This window comes from Eucyclogobius newberryi, unplaced genomic scaffold (assembly GCF_026437365.1).
Source record: "Eucyclogobius newberryi isolate DKJ021-1_F unplaced genomic scaffold, fEucNew1.0.hap1 SCAF_46, whole genome shotgun sequence".
In the NCBI taxonomy this organism is placed as follows: domain Eukaryota; kingdom Metazoa; phylum Chordata; class Actinopteri; order Gobiiformes; family Gobiidae; genus Eucyclogobius; species Eucyclogobius newberryi.
Genome location: NW_027316123.1, coordinates 298,570 through 318,672, shown reverse-complemented (window position 1 = coordinate 318,672; position 20,103 = coordinate 298,570). Strand labels below are relative to the sequence as shown.

Sequence of the window (20,103 nt, the reverse complement as noted above, 5' to 3'; positions counted from 1 at the left end):
TCTTCTTTAAGAGAGGCTTAATGACTGCAGTTTTAAGGCTCTTGGGAAAATTCCAGATCCAAGCAACATGTTGACTTTTTCATTGATTGGAGCCAACAGACTGCTCACCATAGACTTTAAAAATCTAGTAGGCAATGCATAAAGGCAGCATGTAGTGGAACTCAGACTTGTGGTGATCTCTTGGAAAGTTTTGTCAGCCACAAATGCAAAATGGGTTAACTCCAGTTGTCTAGTTGGCTGCGTGCTTGTTATCTGCAAATAATGGTATTATTAATGTTCTGAAATGAGTCTTGCAAAGAACACTGCAAACTCATTGCACCTGGAGAAATACAGAAACCATCAGACAAAGTAACATTTACCACACTGGAATTTGAAATATTAACCCGCTTTGTCATTAGCAGGTCCAGAGTGTGCCATTTGCCCTCTGTGGGGCCACTCAGGTGCTGAGTAAGACCAAAGCTTCTGATGACAGCGCCAAGCTCTTTAGAAGAAGACGAGGTTGAGCGGGGCGTGAAGGAAGGAAGGAACAGTCACTCACGTACGGGAAACTCCTACCAAGCAGTGGCCAGCCTATAGCACACTGGGATTCTGTGGTAATTGAACCAAGTTTAGCAGTTCCTTTCATCAGTTAATAACACAAGCAGGCTTTCCTATTTACCAATGTAGATAACAGGGGTTACAACAGTGACTCTGGTGGGTCTCGAACTCACAGCCTTTGAATGCCTTTGCAACTTTTGTCTGATTCCCCTTTTTCACAAAAGCAAAACAGTCATCCGAAAACAGTCTACATCAATCAATCCTTACCATCAAACTGAGAAACAAGGAGTGAAAAGAGTGCATTTACTCTGTTTATTCAGGGATACTTTTCAATCTCTAATTGCAAAATGTAAAAGAGCTCTTTCGGGTGATAAGTTTTTCTGTACATGTAAACAACTGATTTGCTTGAAAGGCTATCATGAAGGCACTGCTGGGATTTGAACCCAGGATGTCCTGTTTACTAGACAGCCACAGCGCCTCTTAAATGCTACTCCACCTGTTTCAGCTAGATATTCAGTGACCAATGTTACCTCGTAGATTTCGCCTTTTTGAGGTGCGTGCAATTTGTGGTGTGCTGCATGGTCTGGAGCTGGAGGTTTGGGAGTTTTTTGGAGTTTTTAATCGTTATTTTGATCATTTTCATTTACTTTTTTCAGTTTTTTTGTTTGTTCCCCTCCCAGTAAACTTACTGGGAGGTGGATTTTTTGTTTTTTTGTGAGCATGGCTCAAAGGACGGACAACACGGCATCGGACACTGGAATGGACACGACAAAGGCAAGACAAAGTTTGAAAGAATCAGTAAATAATAGAAAGAACAAAGAAAGAAGGATGAAATTTATGAAAGAACTCACTGTGGTATTGGAACTAACGGAGGGAGCACAAATCACGCCACTAGCTTTTTTGAAATCAACTCAGGAGGTGTGCGGCTCCATAGTAGCGTGCAGACTCATCTCAAAGGACAAGTATGAAGTAACCGTCAGTACCACCAAAGCGAAGGAGCGGCTCCTGGATGGGTACTGCATTGGAGGAGTCAGGGTTCACGCCCGTGACATCTCGGTTGATGAGCTGGTCATGTCCTTCATGGGGCTGCCGGCTTATATCGAGGACGAGGAGATCCTGGCCAAGCTCTACGCCTGGGGGGTCTCTGCGGTCTCCGAGGTGAGGAGGAGAATGTGGCCGGGGACGAACATGGCGGACGGCACCAGGTTTGTACGGGTAAGGTTCACGGACACGGTGCAGTCCTTACCGTATTCTGTCAGGTTTGACACCGCGGGGGGCCCCGAGTACTTCAGGGTAATACACGACAGGCAGGTGCGGGTGTGTAGGGGGTGTCTCCAGCCTGGCCATATTCTGAGGGAGTGCCCTGACTTTCTGTGCCGCAACTGCGGGAGCCAGGGGCATTACGCGCGCGAGTGTGTCGCGCAGTGGGCCCCGAAGTGCAGAGAGTGCCGCATGTTCCGCCACTTATGTCCGTGTGGTGCGGGTGACAGAGAGGAGGACAGAGGGGAGGACAGAGGGGAGGACAGGGAGGACGCCATTGGAGGAGAGAGCAGTGACGTGGCCCAGAACGTGCCCGCAACTGCTCTCTCCGAAGTAGAGGAGGTTTTGGAGGAGGAGGCTGTGGAGGAGTCAGGGGAGCCAGAGGTGTTCGGCTCCTCTTGCTCCTCTGACTCCTCAGACGAGGAGGCGCCCGTCGCACTGGAGATGGTGCTCGGCTCAGCGCTGGCGTCTGGGAAGGTGGGAGCAGGACAAACTGCTCCTCCTGACCAGAGGGAAGGGACTCGTGAGGGTCCAACTCCTAAGCCCGTGGAGGCAGAGGCTGAACCCGGGAGGAGGATGGGTGCGGGACAGGCCCCGCATCTTACCTCCAAAGGGGGGGACATCACCACAGGGCTGGGTGATGATCCCAAGCTCCAGTCGGACGGTGGTAAGAGGGGACAGGTGGAGAAGAAGGAAAAGAAAGGGACAAGACGCAGGAAGCAGGTGGCAGGAGATGGAGAGGGCGCTGCTGCTCAGAGCGGCTCCACCTCCTCCGCCTCCTCCATTCCAGCCACATCAAAAGCGCCAGCAGAAAGCTCCATCAACCCACCATCCTCCACACGCAGCTCTGCCCCACGAGGTGAGCTTGAGACTGTTTTTAATGATGACTTCATGGATTTCTCCACCCGTGAAGTCAGAAAAAGAGTGTGGGAGTCAGATGCGACGGGCGCCAAAAAGAAGTCGAAATAAAAGATGGGTTGTATCCTCCAAAGTCTCCTCTTAATGGCGTTCTCCTTGTCCTCTTGGAACGCAGGCGGCCTGCGGAGCCCAGTGCGGATGCAGAGCGCGTTACACTTTTCCAAGTGGGACGTGCTCTGCATCCAAGAAACGCATTGGGATGTCAGCCACGCGCAACGAGTGCGGAACGTGGGAGTAGGCTCTGTATTTTGGGCCCTGGGCACGGCGTGCTCGCGCGATGTGGCCACGGTGGTGAGGCCTGGTGTCTTAGGCCAACCCACCCTGGTACACGCCGACCCAGAGGGCTCCTTCCTGGTCCTGGACTTCACGGACACAGTGAAGTTCAGACTAATTAATATCTACGCCCCGAACGATGATGGTCTGAGGAGGCAATTCTTCAAAAAAATATTTCGCTTTGCAAACGACAATACAATCATAATCGGTGACTTTAATACAACACTTTGCAAGACAGACATCGGCATTAACAACTCTTTTAAAAACAGCACTGCCAGGACAGCCCTGTTGGAAGAAGCCGCCAGCAGGAACCTGACGGAGGTGTGGCGGTTCGTCCACCCCTTCCTGAAGGATTTCTCCAGGTGGCAGGGCGTCCTGAAGCAGTCCCGCATTGACCTCTGTTTTGCCTCCTCAGACCTGGCACAGAGAGTCAGTGGTGCTTCCTACAAGTGGTCAGGCTTGAGTGATCACTCCACTTTAGATATTTATTTTGGGTTAGTTTCATCACCGAGGAATGGAGGACTGTGGGTCCTAAACAGCTCCATCCTCGGTGATGAAACTTTTTGTAGGAAAATGGACTTTTTGTTTGATGTATTTGACATGGAGCTGGAGCTGATCGACAGCGTGGTCGATTGGTGGCCGACGGCAAAAACACGCATTAAAAAGCTCTGTGTCAATTACAGCAAACACAAGGCGTGGCTGTCGACCAGGAGGGAGACCGCTCTCCGCCAGCGCCTGCAGGTCCTGGACCAGGGCGCAGCTTCCACCACTGGCCCTGTGGATCCAGAGTACCTGGTGGTGCGCGCTGAGCTGGAGCAGCTGGAGGTAAGTAGGTGTCAGGGTGCAATTTTGAGGGCAAAAGCCAGACACACAGTCGAAGGAGAACGCTCGACAGCGTTCTTCTTCGGCTGTGAGAAGGCTACACAGGGAAAGATGCACATAGATAAGTTGATAGAGAAGACAGGTAAGATTGTTTCCGAGGTAAGTGAGGTTTTAGAGACAGCGCAGGATTTCTATAGTAGGCTTTTTAGTTCAGACGGAGTGGCAGAGCAGGCTTTAGACCAGGCTGTAGGTGCTCTGGAGCGCAAACTGAGCAGGGAGGATAGGGAGCTGTGCGACGCGCCTCTGTCTCTCATGGAGATAGAGGCTGCAGTCAAGAGTTTAAATACAGGAAAAAGCCCCGGAGAGGACGGACTAACCTGTGAGTTTTTCAAGCGTTTCGCTTCCAGGTTAGCTCCGATCCTACTCCTATTATATCAGGATTTTGAGAGTGAGTGTAGAGTTGGCGATGGTTTTGCGATGAGTGTCGTCACTCTGCTTTTTAAGAAGGGCGACAGGAGCAGCCTCGCCAACTACAGGCCCATTAGCCTTTTGAACGTAGTCTATAAAATTTTAGCAAAGGTATTAGCAGGTAGGTTAAAGCGTGTGATTGGATCCATCATACACCCCTCGCAGGCCTACAGCGTCCCCGGGAGGGACATCTCAGACATAGTTTTGTCTCTGAGATATCTCCTTCGGCAGATGCACGCGACCGGTGGTATTCACGTTAGTGTAGACTTTAACAAGGCGTTCGACAGAGTTGAGCATTCGTTCCTCTGGACTGTATTAGGTAAGTTAGGTTTCGGCGAACGGTTTGTTAATTGGCTACAGCTCATCTATTCCTTTGCGGTCAGTAAGGTCAAAGTCAACGGGTTTCTAATTGACTCTTTCCCCTTAAAAAGATCAGTCAGGCAGGGCTGTCCCCTCTCGTCGCTCCTCTACAGCATCGCCGCTGAGCCTTTGGCGGCCATGTTGCGGGCGGACGCGGCGGTGAGGGGACTGACCACGCCTGCGGGTAGGGAAGTCAAAATTTTTCAGTACGCAGATGACACGAATCTGATCCTCCGAGACGTGGAGAGCCTGAACGCCTCTCTCCACGTGCTCAATGTTTATGGCCTCGCTTCAGGGGCCAAAATAAATTTCGATAAAACCACGGTTAAATTTTGCGGCAGCGTCACGCCTGTTCCTCTCCCTGTCCAGCTCCGGGAGGCCGGGGACTCCTACAAGGTCCTCGGCGTCCCCCTGGGCAGAGACGAGGAGGCGTGTCGTACTGCACTTTGGTCGCCTTTGTGCGAGAAAATTACAGCGCGCTTGAATTTTTGGAGACGTCGTAATCTGACATTAAAAGGTAAAGTCTTAGTTGTAAATTCTTTGTGCATGTCCATGTTGAACCATGCACTCTCCGTGTACGGCCTGCCGGGGGTCTATGCTAACAAATTAAGGTTAGTGATAAACCACTTTTTGTGGAATCGTGAGAGGGGCTTTATTGCACATAAGGTTATGATAGGTGAGTACGATCAGGGAGGTTTAAAGTTAGCAGATTTAGAGTTAAGGAAGAAGGCCTTCCGGCTGAAAACAATTCGGAAATTTCTAGACGTTGAGGTAGATGCTCCATGGAAGGATTATATAGGTGAGTTTGTTAATAGTCTAGGTAAGTTTGGTGTTTATAATTTGTGTTTGTTGCCCCCTGTTTCGGTCCTGGAAGGCCTCCCCCCCTTCGAGAGGGAACTCTTGGAGGCGTGGAGGACTTTCAGGCCCCTGACTGTGGCGGTTCCAGACAGCGGTGAGGGTCTCGCGCACATGCCCCTCCGTCATAACCCTGACTTGCTCTCCGCTCCCCCCGGGAAGCGTGAGTGCATGATCAGTGGGGCGATGGAGGAGGCTGGGCTGGAATATGTAGGTAAGGTATTTGACGTGAAAGGTAATTTTAGTGTAGATTATATAGGGAAGTGTTTTAGGTTAGCAGGTAAAGTGTTTAGGAAAAAGTATATTAGTGGTATGGTAAGTATTTTTAACAGGAATCTGGTCAGGCATTGGGGAAGCACTTTGGGCCAAATGGGGAGCACGACAGGTAAGTTGAATTTTAATGTATTTGTTAGCACGGGGAGGTTTAGGATTTTCACAGACCTACCCACCCGCATCCTGTATCAGTTGTTGTTGCCGGGAGTGCTCAGGCGTCCCGCCTCGGAACACAAATGGTCATTAACATTCCCCGCACGCACCATTGCAACCATCTGGGCCAACATCTATAATTGGTACACCCCACATAACGTAGGTCATTTTGACTTCAGATTTAGACACAGGATCGTCTTTACATCCGCAGCACTGCACGCATTTCTTCCCGACAGCTACGCTGCGGACTGCCCCGTGTGCCACGGACCCCCCGAGACCCTGGAGCACATGCTGTACACCTGCCCGGCCGTCCGCCCGTTCTGGTCCCGACTGCAGGACCTCCTCGCTCGGAGGCTGTCCTGGAGGCTCCCACTGCCGGCGGCCCTAGGAGGGGACGACCAGGAGCCCTGGCTCTTCCTCTTTGGTCCCGGACAGAGTCGCTCTGTAGCCAACACCCATCTCGCCCGACTAACCCTCTCCATAGCCGGTACACATTATATCTCAACAGGAACATCCATCTCCGTGACAATAAAACAGCAGAACCCTGGCCCATCTTCAAAGGACTCTTGGCCGCACACCTCCGACACCTCCACATGGCAGCAGAGCACCGGTTCATCACCCACCTCGTCCCCCACAACACCCTGATCCACCTCACACCCTCTGGAAACCTGGACATCATCTTCTGACCCCGGCATAACCCCCCCAACCACGGCATCAACCCCAACCACGGCATCACCCCCCATCACTGAAGAATGTTTGGAGAATGATTGTGTGTTTGATTTTCTGTAATTTTTTGTCTCGTCTCCCCCTGCCCTTGTGTATCCCATTCCCCTGCCCTTGTGTGTCATGTCTGTCTGTACATTCATGTAAATATATGTAAATACTTGTTTTGATGTTTTTGATAATAAAAGATAAAAAAAAAACAAAAAAAAAAAACAGTAAACATCCAGGGACGGGACATTGAGAGAATGGACTCATACAAGTACCTGGGTGTTGATCTGAACCACAAACTGGACTGGACTCATAACACAGACGCACTGTACAGGAAGAGACAGAGTCGGCTCTACCTCCTGAGGAGACTCAGGTCTTTTGGAGTGACAGGGCCACTCCTGAAGACCTTCTACGACTCTGTGGTGGCATCAGCCCTCCTGTACGGTGTGGCCTGCTGGAGCAGCAGCATCACAGAGAGGGAGAGGAAGAGGCTGGACAAAGTCATCAAGAAGTCCAGCTCCGTCCTGGGCTGTGCTCTGGACTCGGTGCAGGAGGTGGGGGACATGAGGGTCCTGGCTAGATTCACATCTATGCTGGACCATGAGTGTCATCCCCTGCAGGACACTATGTCCGCTCTGGAGAGCAGCTTCAGTGAGAGACTAATCCACCCTCGCTGTGTGAGGGAAAGGTTTCGTAGGTCTTTCCTTCCTGCTTCTGTCAGACTTTATAACAAACACTGTTAGTCCTGAACACTCGCAATACTGACCTAACCTAATACTGATGTGCAATTCCGTCATATGTGCAATTGCTGTTGGAATCCATGTGCAATTCATGTGCAATTACTGTGAAATTCATGTGCAATCTATGTGCCGTCATGACACATATTCATGTGCAATTACTGTTGTGATCACATGCAATGGTATTTATGTATTTATCTTATTATCTTATCTTATCTTATCTTATCTTATCTTATTTACCATTAAATTAGCTCTTACCTTCTCAAATCCTTCCCATATGGTCTAGCGGTTTTGGATTCCTGGCTCTCATCCAGGTGGCCCGGGTTCAACTCCCGGCTTACATTATGTACAAGACTCACTGTGGTTACAATTACATTCAAGCTGGACGGAGGTGAAGAGAGGCATAGAAACATGGCATCAATTAGGGCGCAGCATGCGGAAGTTTGTAATTAACCTTTAGCTTTTCTATGCATCTATAGACTAGCAGGTTGGTTGGTGTTTCTTTTTGGAGCATTTCTAGACAAAGTGGGTCAGCGGTAGAGCGCATACTTTGCTTCATTTGGGATCAGTCATGTTTTCCAGCAATTCTTGACTGGACAAGCATATCTTGATTTTTTTATTGGTCTCAAGCTTTCACTGTAATTTTCCAAAGATGCAGTATTGTGGTGGCCAGGTGGTCAAGCTGATGGGCAAAAAATCCATTGGCATTGCTTCATATTTCTTAGAACCCTGCTGGAAACATACCTTTCTCTTCCCCCTGACCAGCAAAGGATGCCACATGCTTAACAGTGCTTGATTTGTAAATATATAGGTACAGGAACACTTGTGGACTGGGTGATCAGGCCAAAAAAGTTACTGTAACACACAAAAAGTGACGCACATGTAAGTAAAGTAACAATGGGACAAACCTTTGTGTCACAACCAGTCAAATTGGAATAAACAAAAAAAAAATGAAGAATTGAATTGCCTATCTGGTCACTGTTTCTGTTGATTCTATTCTATCTGTTCTGTTTTTGTCCATCTATCCGTCTATCATTTTAAGGCATTGATAAGGAAAGGGGATGTAGCTCAGTGGTAGAGCGCATGCTTAGCATGTATGAGGTCTTGGGTTCAATCCCCAGCATCTCCAGGTGACACTGTAGTCTTTGCTAATGGCCAGATTACACTGCAGTGAATTTTAGAGACCTTCACTTAAATATTTCAAATCAGCACATGTGGTGATTCAGTGCAAGCTCCCAGACCCGCATTACCTTTGAACCTTGTAGCACTTATAAAATTCAAACAATATTATTTCATCCATCCACACTACCTGCAGGAAGGTGAGACAAAGTGGCCCATTCAGGTGGCCTGGGTTCAACTCCTGGCATGGGAACATTGTGGTCAGCCTTTTGGAAGACTTGAATCCACAGTATGAATAAGACACGCTGTGGGTTGTTAAGAGAGACATTGAAAAATCCCATCCATTTAGGATGCAGCGTGCAATATGCAGTAATCAACCTTTAGCTGTTCCATGCAACGTAGCAGCGGTTGTACTTGAAAGCATCCCTTCACAGGGACTGGAACTTAAATCTAGCTCCTTAGAGCACTCAGCCAGATTTTCTGGAGCGGGACAACACAAACTCAGAGCTGCTTGATAGTGCTTCCTACCCCATTAAAAAAAACTGTATTAAAAACCAAGACCTGGCTCTATTTGGCTGAACCAAAAGAAAGATACAAATCCCGAGCTATGTGCTTCTCTCCATGACATGCAGAACCAAGCACATTTAGATATTAAAAATGCTTGCTTAAAAGCTGGTGACCCAACTATGCACTGTTCTTTAACCTCTCAAACATCAATGAGGCTTATGTTACAATTCAATCTGTTACACTTGATCTTTATATTTCTCATATGGTCTAGGGATTAGAATTTCTAGTTCTCGCCGAGGCAGCCTGGGCAACATTCCCAACTTCCAGTATGGGTATGTCTCGCCAAACCTGAGCTTAGAATGTTTAGTAAAACATGCTGTCTCCATGAATTCATGGAGAGTTAAATCTGGTAATGTAATTGCGCTAGTTTCAGAAAATAATGTGGATAATTTCCGCTTTCTTAAACACAGTTCAAATGTGTATTGTTGTTGTGGCCGAGAGGTTAAGGCGATGGACTTGAAATCCATTGGGGTTTCCCCGCGCAGGTTCGAGTCCTGTCAGCAACGTGTGTTTAGCAGCACAGATTTTGAGGTTTCGTTCTATTCTATAAACCAGCATGTTTGCTGATGTTTAATTTCGGAGCCTCACTTCAGAACGAGGGCATGTATGAAATCCTTGTTTCAATCCCCTGCATCTCCATTCAATATGTTGATGGCACAAAGTGAAAAGTGTTGACTCCAGGTCTCGCTTGGACAATAATCATGACAGACAAGAGATGGTTATGTAGCTCAGTGTTAGAGCACAGTCTTTCGTAGCAAGATCCCAGTTCCACATTCCTTTAAAATTAGATTTCATATTTTGAAGCAATTTGAGTCTATTAGACGTATACAGCCCCATGGGCATTACGCACTGGCCTCTTGAACCAGGGACTGTGGGTTTGAGTCCCATGATCATAACCATTCAGCAGAGTGGCGCAGCGGAAGCGTGCTGGGCCCATAACCCAGAGGTCGATGGATCGATACCATCCTCTGCTAGAATGTTTTTACTTGCATTATTGCCATTGTCAATCCAAATTAACCAAGCTAGTCAGTAATGTGTTGGATGATGGAAGCCGATCTTCAGCGCAAGCTCCCAGTTCCACATTTGCTTTGAATCTAGCAGCACATTTCTTTTATCCATCCTACATTGTTATTTCTTTTTTGGGGAAAAGGATAGCTGAGTAGTGAAAGAAGATGTAGGTCAAAAAAGACCCATGATTAGACATTTTGAAGCAATTTGAGTCTATTATGGGTACATAACCCCATAAGCAATATGCACAGGATACTAGCCTCCAAAATCCGGGATTGTGGATTTCAGGTCCATGGTCTAATAGGCTGAGCCACAAGGAAAATACTAATCACTAGACTTGTTGCACGTGGAATGGGCTTATATCTATTACATACAGAACTGTTCCTTAACTCTCAAGCATCAATGAGGCCTTCTTTATACGTCATAAGGCGCTGGTGCAGCTAGCAGCCCGGTGTAAACGCTCTCTCTTTTTTCTCACACTTATTGTGCTTCATCTCCTATATTTTGTAAATATAGTTAGTACATTTTTTCTATTTTACTGTACGATAGGGACACGCGCTGGAATCGTTTTTAATTCAACTGTTTTTGACTTTTTTCGGCTGGATTTGAGCGTTTTTCATCCGAGCTAGCCCCCCCGCGCCCTCCGGCCGCCGCCAAAGTACGGCGTGTTGTCGGTACACGCTTATATACACGTTTATATGAAAGAGGAACTTCATGAACGATCGGGACACGCACTGGAATCGCTTTAAAATAACTTGTTTTGACTTTATTCGGCTGGATTGAGTGTTTTCGTCGTGTCGTGGCGATGTGTCTTGGCTCTGAGTCCCCCGGCTCCGGCCCCGCCCCCCGGCCGGCGCCGTACCGCGTTTACACAAAGGAGGAACTAATGAAACTGCGGAGAACAGTCGTCTTACCCGGAGATCGTCACGTTATCCCGGCGGACATCCTAAGGAAAACGCAACGAAGCAGACAGGCTGGACGTAAACTCAGAGAGAAGAGAGGGACAAACAGGAAGTCGGTTCCCGCCGTAGTCATGGGTAACGTGAGGTCCCTTCAAAATAAAATGACGGAAATAGCGAGCCTCATGCGGTCCCAGAGGATTTACAGTTTGTGAGAGCACGGGATTGTGTGTCTGACACTCGGACCTGCAGTGTGGGGGCGCCCCAGGGCACTGTCCTCGCGCCCTTTCTCTTCACCCTTTACACTGCAGACTTCAGACATGACACGGACAGCTGTGTCCTGCAGAAGTTCTCTGATGACTCTGCCATTATCGGACTCATCACGGACGAAGATGACGCGGAGTACAGAGGACTGGCGCAGGACTTTGTGGACTGGTGTCAGCGGAACCACCTCATCAACGCGGGGAAGACCAAGGAAATGGTGGTGGATTTCCGCAGACGCCACCCCACTGCCCCCTTACCAGTGAACATCCAGGGACGGGACATTGAGAGAATGGACTCATACAAGTACCTGGGTGTTGATCTGAACCACAAACTGGACTGGACTCATAACACAGACGCACTGTACAGGAAGAGCCAGAGTCGGCTCTACCTCCTGAGGAGACTCAGGTCTTTTGGAGTGACAGGGCCACTCCTGAAGACCTTCTACGACTCTGTGGTGGCATCAGCCCTCCTGTACGGTGTGGCCTGCTGGAGCAGCAGCATCACAGAGAGGGAGAGGAAGAGGCTGGACAAAGTCATCGAGAAGTCCAGCTCCGTCCTGGGCTGTGCTCTGGACTCGGTGCAGGAGGTGGGGGACACGAGGGTCCTGGCTAGATTCACATCTATGCTGGACCATGAGTGTCATCCCCTGCAGGACACAATGTCCACTCTGGAGAGCAGCTTCAGTGAGAGACTAATCCACCCTCGCTGTGTGAGGGAAAGGTTTCGTAGGTCTTTCCTTCCTGCTGCTGTCAGACTTTATAACAAACACTGTTAGTCCTGAACACTCGCAATACTGACCTAACCTAATACTGATGTGCAATTCCGTCATATGTGCAATTGCTGTTGGAATCCATGTGCAATTCATGTGCAATTACTGTGAAATTCATGTGCAATCTATGTGCCGTCATGACACATATTCATGTGCAATTACTGTTGTGATCACATGCAATGGTATTTATGTATTTATCTTATTATCTTATCTTATCTCATCTCATCTCATCTCATCTCATCTCATCATCTCATCTCATCTCATATCATCTTATCTTATCTTATCTTTTTTACCATTAAATTAGCTCTTACCTTCTCTAATCCTTCCCATATGGTCTAGCGGTTAGGATTCCTGGCTCTCATTCAGGTGGCCCGGGTTTAACTCCCGGTATGGGAATATCTGGTCTGTCCTTCTGGAATACTTGTAGCCACATTATGTACAAGACTCACTGTGGTTACGAGTACATTCAAGCTGGACGGAGGTGAAGAGAGGCATAGAAACTTGGCATCAATTTGGGCGCAGCATGCGGAAGTTTGTAATCAACCTTCAGCTTTTCTATGCATCTATAGACTAGCAGGTTGGTTGGTGTTTCTTTTTGGAGCATTTCTAGACAAAGTGGGTCAGCGGTAGAGCGCATACTTTGCTTCATTTGGGATCAGTCATGTTTTCCAGCAATTTTTGACTGGACAAGCATATCTTGATTTTTTTTATTGGTCTCAAGCTTTCACTGTAATTTTCCAAAGATGCAGTATTGTGGTGGCCAGGTGGTCAAGCTGATGGGCAAAAAATCCATTGGCATTGCTTCATATTTCTTAGAACCCTGCTGGAAACATACCTTTCTCTTCCCCCTGACCAGCAAAGGATGCCACCTGCTTAACAGTGCTTGATTTGTAAATATATAGGTACAGGAACACTTGTGGACTGGGTGATCAGGCCAAAAAAGTTACTGTAACACACAAAAAGTGACGCACATGTAAGTAAAGTAACAATGGGACAAACCTTTGTGTCACAACCAGTCAAATTGGAATAAACAAAAAAAAAATGAAGAATTGAATTGCCTATCTGGTCACTGTTTCTGTTGATTCTATTCTATCTGTTCTGTTTTTGTCCATTCTATCATTTTAAGGCATTGAAAAGGAAGGGGATGTAGCTCAGTGGTAGAGCGAATGCTTAGCTTGTATGAGGTCTTGGGTTCAATCCCCAGCATCTCCAGGTGACACTGTAGTCTTTGCTAATGGCCAGATTACACTGCAGTGAATTTTAGAGACCTTCACTGAAATATTTCAAATCAGCACATGTGGTGATTCAGTGCAAGCTCCCAGTCCCGCATTACCTTTGAACCTTGTAGCACTTATAAAATTCAAACAATTTTATTTCATCCATCCACACTACCTGCAGGAAGGTGAGACAAAGTGGCCCATTCAGGTGGCCTGGGTTCAACTCCTGGCATGGGAACATTGTGGTCAGCCTTTTGGAAGACTTGAATCCACAGTATGAATAAGACACGCTGTGGGTTGTTAAGAGAGACATTGAAAAATCCCATCCATTTAGGATGCAGCGTGCAATATGCAGTAATCAACCTTTAGCTGTTCCATGCAACGTAGCAGCGGTTGTACTTGAAAGCATCCCTTCACAGGGACTGGAACTTAAATCTAGCTCCTTAGAGCACTCAGCCAGATTTTCTGGGGCGGGACAACACAAACTCAGAGCTGCTTGATAGTGCTTCCTACCCCATTAAAAAAAAACTGTATTAAAAATCAAGACCTGGCTCTATTTGGCTGAACCAAAAGAAAGATACAAATCCCGAGCTATGTGCTTCTCTCCATGACATGCAGAACCAAGCACATTTAGATATTAAAAATGCTTGCTTAAAAGCTGGTGACCCAACTATGCACTGTTCTTTAACCTCTCAAACATCAATGAGGCTTATGTTACAATTCAATCTGTTACACTTGATCTTTATATTTCTCATATGGTCTAGGGGTTAGAATTTCTAGTTCTCGCCGAGGCAGCCTGGGCAACATTCCCAACTTCCAGTATGGGTATGTCTCGCCAAACCTGAGCTTAGAATGTTTAGTAAAACATGCTGTCTCCATGAATTCATGGAGAGTTAAATCTGGTAATGTAATTGCGCTAGTTTCAGAAAATAATGTGGATAATTTCCACTTTCTTAAACACAGTTCAAATGTGTATTGTTGTTGTGGCCGAGAGGTTAAGGCGATGGACTTGAAATCCATTGGGGTTTCCCCGCGCAGGTTCGAGTCCTGTCAGCAACGTGTGTTTAGCAGCACAGATTTTGAGGTTCTATTCTATAAACCAGCATGTTTGCTTATGTTTAATTTCGGAGCCTTTCTTTCAGAACGAGGGCATTTATGAAATCCTTGTTTCAATCCCCTGCATCTCCATTCAATATGTTGATGGCACAAAGTGAAAAGTGTTGACTCCAGGTCTCGCTTGGACAATAATCATGACAGACAAGAGATGGTTATGTAGCTCAGTGTTAGAGCACAATCTTTCGTAGCAAGATCCTAGTTCCACATTCCTTTAAAATTAGATTTCATATTTTGAAGCGATTTGAGTCTATTAGACGTATACAGCCCCATGGGCATTACGCACTGGCCTCTTGAACCAGGGATTGTGGGTTTGAGTCCCATGATCATAACCATTCAGCAGAGTGGCGCAGCGGAAGCGTGCTGGGCCCATATCCCAGAGGTCAATGGATCGAAACCATCCTCTGCTAGAATGTTTTTACTTGCATTATTGCCATTGTCAATCCAAATTAACATAGCTAGTCAGTAATGTGTTGGATGATGGAAGCCGATCTTCAGCGCAAGCTCCCAGTTCCACATTTGCTTTGAATCTAGCAGCACATTTCTTTTATCCATCCTACATTGTTATTTCTTTTTTGGGGAAAAGGATAGCTGAGTAGTGAAAGAAGATGTAGGTCAAAAAAGACCCATGATTAGACATTTTGAAGCAATTTGAGTCTATTATGGGTACATAACCCCATAAGCAATATGCACAGGATACTAGCCTCCAAAATCCGGGATTGTGGATTTCAGGTCCATGGTCTAATAGGCTGAGCCACAAGGAAAATACTAATCACTAGACTTGTTGCACGTGGAATGGGCTTATATCTATTACATACAGAAATGTTCCTTAACTCTCAAGCATCAATGAGGCCTTCTTTATACGCCATAAGGCGCTGGTACAGCTAGCAGCCCGGTGTAAACGCTCTCTCTTTTTTCTCACACTTATTGTGCTTCATCTCCTATATTTTGTAAATATAGTTAGTACATTTTTTCTATTTTACTGTACGATAGGGACACGCGCTGGAATCGTTTTTAATTCAACTGTTTTTGACTTTTTTCGGCTGGATTTGAGCGTTTTTCGTCGTGTTGTTGTGATGTGAGCTAGCTCCGAGCTAGCCCCCCCGCGCCCTCCGGCCGCCGCCAAAGTACGGCGTGTTGTCGGTACACGCTTATATACACGTTTATATGAAAGAGGAACTTCATGAACGATCGGGACACGCACTGGAATCGCTTTAAAAAAACTTGTTTTGACTTTATTCGGCTGGATTGAGTGTTTTCGTCGTGTCGTGGCGATGTGTCTTGGCTCTGAGTCCCCCGGCTCCGGCCCCGCCCCCCGGCCGGCGCCGTACCGCGTTTACACAAAGGAGGAACTAATGAAACTGCGGAGAACAGTCGTCTTACCCGGAGATCGTCACGTTATCCCGGCGGACATCCTAAGGAAAACGCAACGAAGCAGACAGGCTGGACGTAAACTCAGAGAGAAGAGAGGGACAAACAGGAAGTCGGTTACCGCCGTAGTCATGGGTAACGTGAGGTCCCTTCAAAATAAAATGACGGAAATAGCGAGCCTCATGCGGTCCCAGAGGATTTACAGTTTGTGAGAGCACGGGATTGTGTGTCTGACACTCGGACCTGCAGTGTGGGGGCGCCCCAGGGCACTGTCCTCGCGCCCTTTCTCTTCACCCTTTACACTGCAGACTTCAGACATGACACGGACAGCTGTGTCCTGCAGAAGTTCTCTGATGACTCTGCCATTATCGGACTCATCACGGACGAAGATGACGCGGAGTACAGAGGACTGGCGCAGGACTTTGTGGACTGGTGTCAGCGGAACCACCTCATCAAAGCGGGGAAGACCAAGGAAATGGTGGTGGATTTCCGCAGACGCCACCCCACTGCCCCCTTACCAGTGAACATCCAGGGACGGGACATTGAGAGAATGGACTCATACAAGTACCTGGGTGTTGATTTGAACCACAAACTGGACTGGACTCATAACACAGACGCACTGTACAGGAAGAGACAGAGTCGGCTCTACCTCCTGAGGAGACTCAGGTCTTTTGGAGTGACAGGGCCACTCCTGAAGACCTTCTACGACTCTGTGGTGGCATCAGCCCTCCTGTACGGTGTGGCCTGCTGGAGCAGCAGCATCACAGAGAGGGAGAGGAAGAGGCTGGACAAAGTCATCGAGAAGTCCAGCTCCGTCCTGGGCTGTGCTCTGGACTCGGTGCAGGAGGTGGGGGACATGAGGGTCCTGGCTAGATTCACATCTATGCTGGACCATGAGTGTCATCCCCTGCAGGACACTATGTCCGCTCTGGAGAGCAGCTTCAGTGAGAGACTAATCCACCCTCGCTGTGTGAGGGAAAGGTTTCGTAGGTCTTTCCTTCCTGCTGCTGTCAGACTTTATAACAAACACTGTTAGTCCTGAACACTCGCAATACTGACCTAACCTAATACTGATGTGCAATTCCGTCATATGTGCAATTGCTGTTGGAATCCATGTGCAATTCATGTGCAATTACTGTGAAATTCATGTGCAATCTATGTGCCTTCATGACACATATTCATGTGCAATTACTGTTGTGATCACATGCAATAGTATTTATGTATTTATCTTATTATCTTATCTTATCTTATCTCATCTCATCTCATCTCATCTTATCTTATCTTTTTTACCATTAAATTAGCTCTTACCTTCTCAAATCCTTCCCATATGGTCTAGCGGTTAGGATTCCTGGCTCTCATTCAGGTGGCCCGGGTTCAACTCCAGGTATGGGAATATCTGGTCTGTCCTTCTGGAATACTTGTAGCCACATTATGTACAAGACTCACCGTGGTTACGAGTACATTCAAGCTGGACGGAGGTGAAGAGAGGCATAGAAACTTGGCATCAATTTGGGCGCAGCATGCGGAAATTTGTAATCAACCTTCAGCTTTTCTATGCATCTATAGACTAGCAGGTTGGTTGGTGTCCCTCTAATTGCAATAAGAAATGAAGAAAAACTCTGGATTCAGAGCGCTAACCGCTATACCGTTGAACCACACCTTTCTACAGGATGTCCTGTTTTGAAAATAAGTATGACATTTGATCATTGGGCTATATCAAAGAGAGCAGCATTGAAGTAGGCAAACTTCTGCTTCATGGTTTCATTGTGTGGTGGTCATCACATCTGCCATACACGCAGAAGGTCTTGGGTACAACATTCAGCGAAACCAAACATGTTACCAAACATGTTCATGCTAACAATGTTCCAACGAAAGCATGCTGTTTATGTTTTATAGATCCTTTCCAGGCCATTTATGTCCTGATCTCGCAAAATATCCAATAGACCCAGCATTCCTATTCATTGTATTTTTGAGCAAAGACTAACATTCAGGTACACATGCCGAAACCCGGGATTGAACCAGGAATAACGTAGTGAGAAAATGAACTAGTTCTGTGTGTCCTTTTTTCTTTTCTTTTGATTAAACATAAAACAATACAGGACACGACCAGGGAGCAAAAATCGTAATTAAAAGAACTTAATAGTTACATAAAACATAACATAACATAAAATAAAAACAAAATCACCTTTAAATGAAAATAGGGGGCCTACTTGGTCCAAGTCAATCAAATTAGTGCTTATCCAAATTAAGCCTGAATGTCACTGTTTTCCATTCATCCAATGTCTAATGTCTGTTACTATGTCAGTCAAGTCTTTGATCGTTGGCGTGGTTGGTGTCGAGCATTTCTTTGTGATGGCCTTTTTCTCTACAGCCAAAAGTATGTTCCAAGGGTATCCATTTATTGTGTCCATGGCAGGAGTGTTGAGGCCCAAGTACATAGTTTTAAATTTGAGTGGGATGGCAAAGTCAAAAACAGTCTGCAGTGCCCTGTGAATTTCAGTCCATTATTTTTGAGCAACAGCACAGCCCCAAAACACCTGATAGTGGTTTGCCTGCTGGGTTCTCCAGCAGTTAGCATTTCCTTGTGAATAATGGGCACTTTGACATGGTGTGGTGAAAAAAACATATTTTTCCCCTTCAGGCATGTGATTTTGTGGTCTTCCTTAGGGCTGTTCCTACATTTCCACACTCTTGGTCAGACAAAACCAGGTTAACTTCTCGTTCCCATTGGTTTAGAATATACTTAGCAGAACGTTGTCCAGATTACCAATGCATTGAGATCATTTAGAAATGATTCCCCTCGCAAGTTCTGATTGATTGGTTTCAACAAAGATTACTGTCAGAGGATTATAGTGGTCATTTCTTTGTTTCATTTCTTGCTTATAATAAGTTCTATAAAAGTCCTGTCTCTCCAAGTCAAAGGATTCCATCAACACATCAATGCTTTTCATTTGATTTTCTTTTGCAATGCGGTGAAACGTTTACGCCTTTTGTAATGCAGGCGTTGAATCATAAGCTTGGTCATAAGAAAACCAGCTCCAGATTTTAACAGCTTTGTTTAGTTTGTATGCTTTGGTTGGCTCCTTTCAGGGGGTAAGCACAGATTTTATCCAAAGATTCTTCTTGTTTCTGCACTTTTTCGAAAGAGTAGCGCTGCTCTCGGGGCACACAAGGTTCCACCGAGATTTGAACTCGGATCGCTGGATTCAGAGTCCAGAGTGCTAACCATTACACCATGGAACCGCAGACTCCTCCTTGGAGTCTTTACATCAATAATCCCTTGCCAAAAAAATGAGAAACAAGGGAGTGCAAACAGTGCAAATAATCTTGATGTGCAGCAATACTTTTCCCTCTCTTAATGCAAAGTGTAGCAGCAGTAAACTTGAGGGAGAAAGGTATGGGTTTGAGGGCTCTTCTTGTGGGCTTTTCTGTCCTTGTAAATATTTTTCATAGACAAAAGAGTAGGCATTTCCTGTTTACTAAACAGGCCCTTTGACCAAGGATGCCGCAGCGCCATAATGATTTCCTGGTTTCCTTACATAATTAGATACAGTGGTTACTTCTGGGATTGTATTTCTTGCTTGCTCTGGCAAGGTGAGCAGTCGTCCGTGAGTGGGCTCCAACCACCAACCTTTCGGTTAACAGCCGAACGCGCTAGCCGATTGCGCCACAGACACGAGAATCTAGGCATATCCATAAAAGACTTGTCCCTCTAATTGCAATAAGAAATGAAGAAAAACTCTGGATTCAGAGCGCTAACCGCTATACCGTTGAACCACACCTTTCTACAGGATGTCCTGTTTTGAAAATAAGTATGACATTTGATCATTGGGCTATATCAAAGAGAGCAGCATTGAAGTAGGCAAACTTCTGCTTCATGGTTTCATTGTGTGGTGGTCATCACATCTGCCATACACGCAGAAGGTCTTGGGTACAACATTCAGCGAAACCAAACATGTTACCAAACATGTTCATGCTAACAATGTTCCAACGAAAGCATGCTGTTTATGTTTTATAGATCCTTTCCAGGCCATTTATGTCCTGATCTCGCAAAATATCCAATAGACCCAGCATTCCTATTCATTGTATTTTTGAGCAAAGACTAACATTCAGGTACACCTGCCGAAACCCGGGATTGAACCAGGAATAACGTAGCGAGAAAATGAACTAGTTCTGTGTGTCCTTTTTTCTTTTCTTTTGATTAAACATAAAACAATACAGGACACGACCAGGGAGCAAAAATTGTAATTAAAAGAACTTAATAGTTACATAAAACATAACATAACATAACATAACATAACATAACATAACATAAAATAAAAACAAAATCACCTTTAAATGAAAATAGGGGCCTACTTGGTCCAAGTCAATAAAATTAGTGCTTATCCAAATTAAGCCTGAATGTCACT

The 20,103-nt window shown here is 46.3% G+C and overlaps 7 non-coding genes across 7 annotated transcripts; 6 read left to right on the top strand and 1 right to left on the bottom strand.

Annotated features, from left to right (window-relative positions):
• Nucleotides 1–8,424: 8,424 nt before the first annotated feature.
• On the top strand, nt 8,425–8,496 carry trnaa-agc (transfer RNA alanine (anticodon AGC)). Its single transcript has one exon. It is a non-coding gene; the product is annotated as a tRNA-Ala (tRNA).
• Nucleotides 8,497–9,477: 981 nt separating this feature from the next.
• trnas-uga (transfer RNA serine (anticodon UGA)) lies at nt 9,478–9,559 on the top strand. Its single transcript has one exon. It is a non-coding gene; the product is annotated as a tRNA-Ser (tRNA).
• Nucleotides 9,560–12,317: 2,758 nt separating this feature from the next.
• trnae-cuc (transfer RNA glutamic acid (anticodon CUC)) lies at nt 12,318–12,389 on the top strand. The gene has a single exon. It is a non-coding gene; the product is annotated as a tRNA-Glu (tRNA).
• A 744-nt stretch (nt 12,390–13,133) lies between these two features.
• On the top strand, nt 13,134–13,205 carry trnaa-agc (transfer RNA alanine (anticodon AGC)). Its single transcript has one exon. It is a non-coding gene; the product is annotated as a tRNA-Ala (tRNA).
• Nucleotides 13,206–14,187: 982 nt separating this feature from the next.
• trnas-uga (transfer RNA serine (anticodon UGA)) lies at nt 14,188–14,269 on the top strand. Its single transcript has one exon. It is a non-coding gene; the product is annotated as a tRNA-Ser (tRNA).
• Nucleotides 14,270–17,015: 2,746 nt separating this feature from the next.
• Nucleotides 17,016–17,087, top strand: trnae-cuc (transfer RNA glutamic acid (anticodon CUC)). The gene has a single exon. It is a non-coding gene; the product is annotated as a tRNA-Glu (tRNA).
• Nucleotides 17,088–18,865: 1,778 nt separating this feature from the next.
• Nucleotides 18,866–18,937, bottom strand: trnaq-cug (transfer RNA glutamine (anticodon CUG)). The gene has a single exon. It is a non-coding gene; the product is annotated as a tRNA-Gln (tRNA).
• Nucleotides 18,938–20,103: the final 1,166 nt, after the last annotated feature.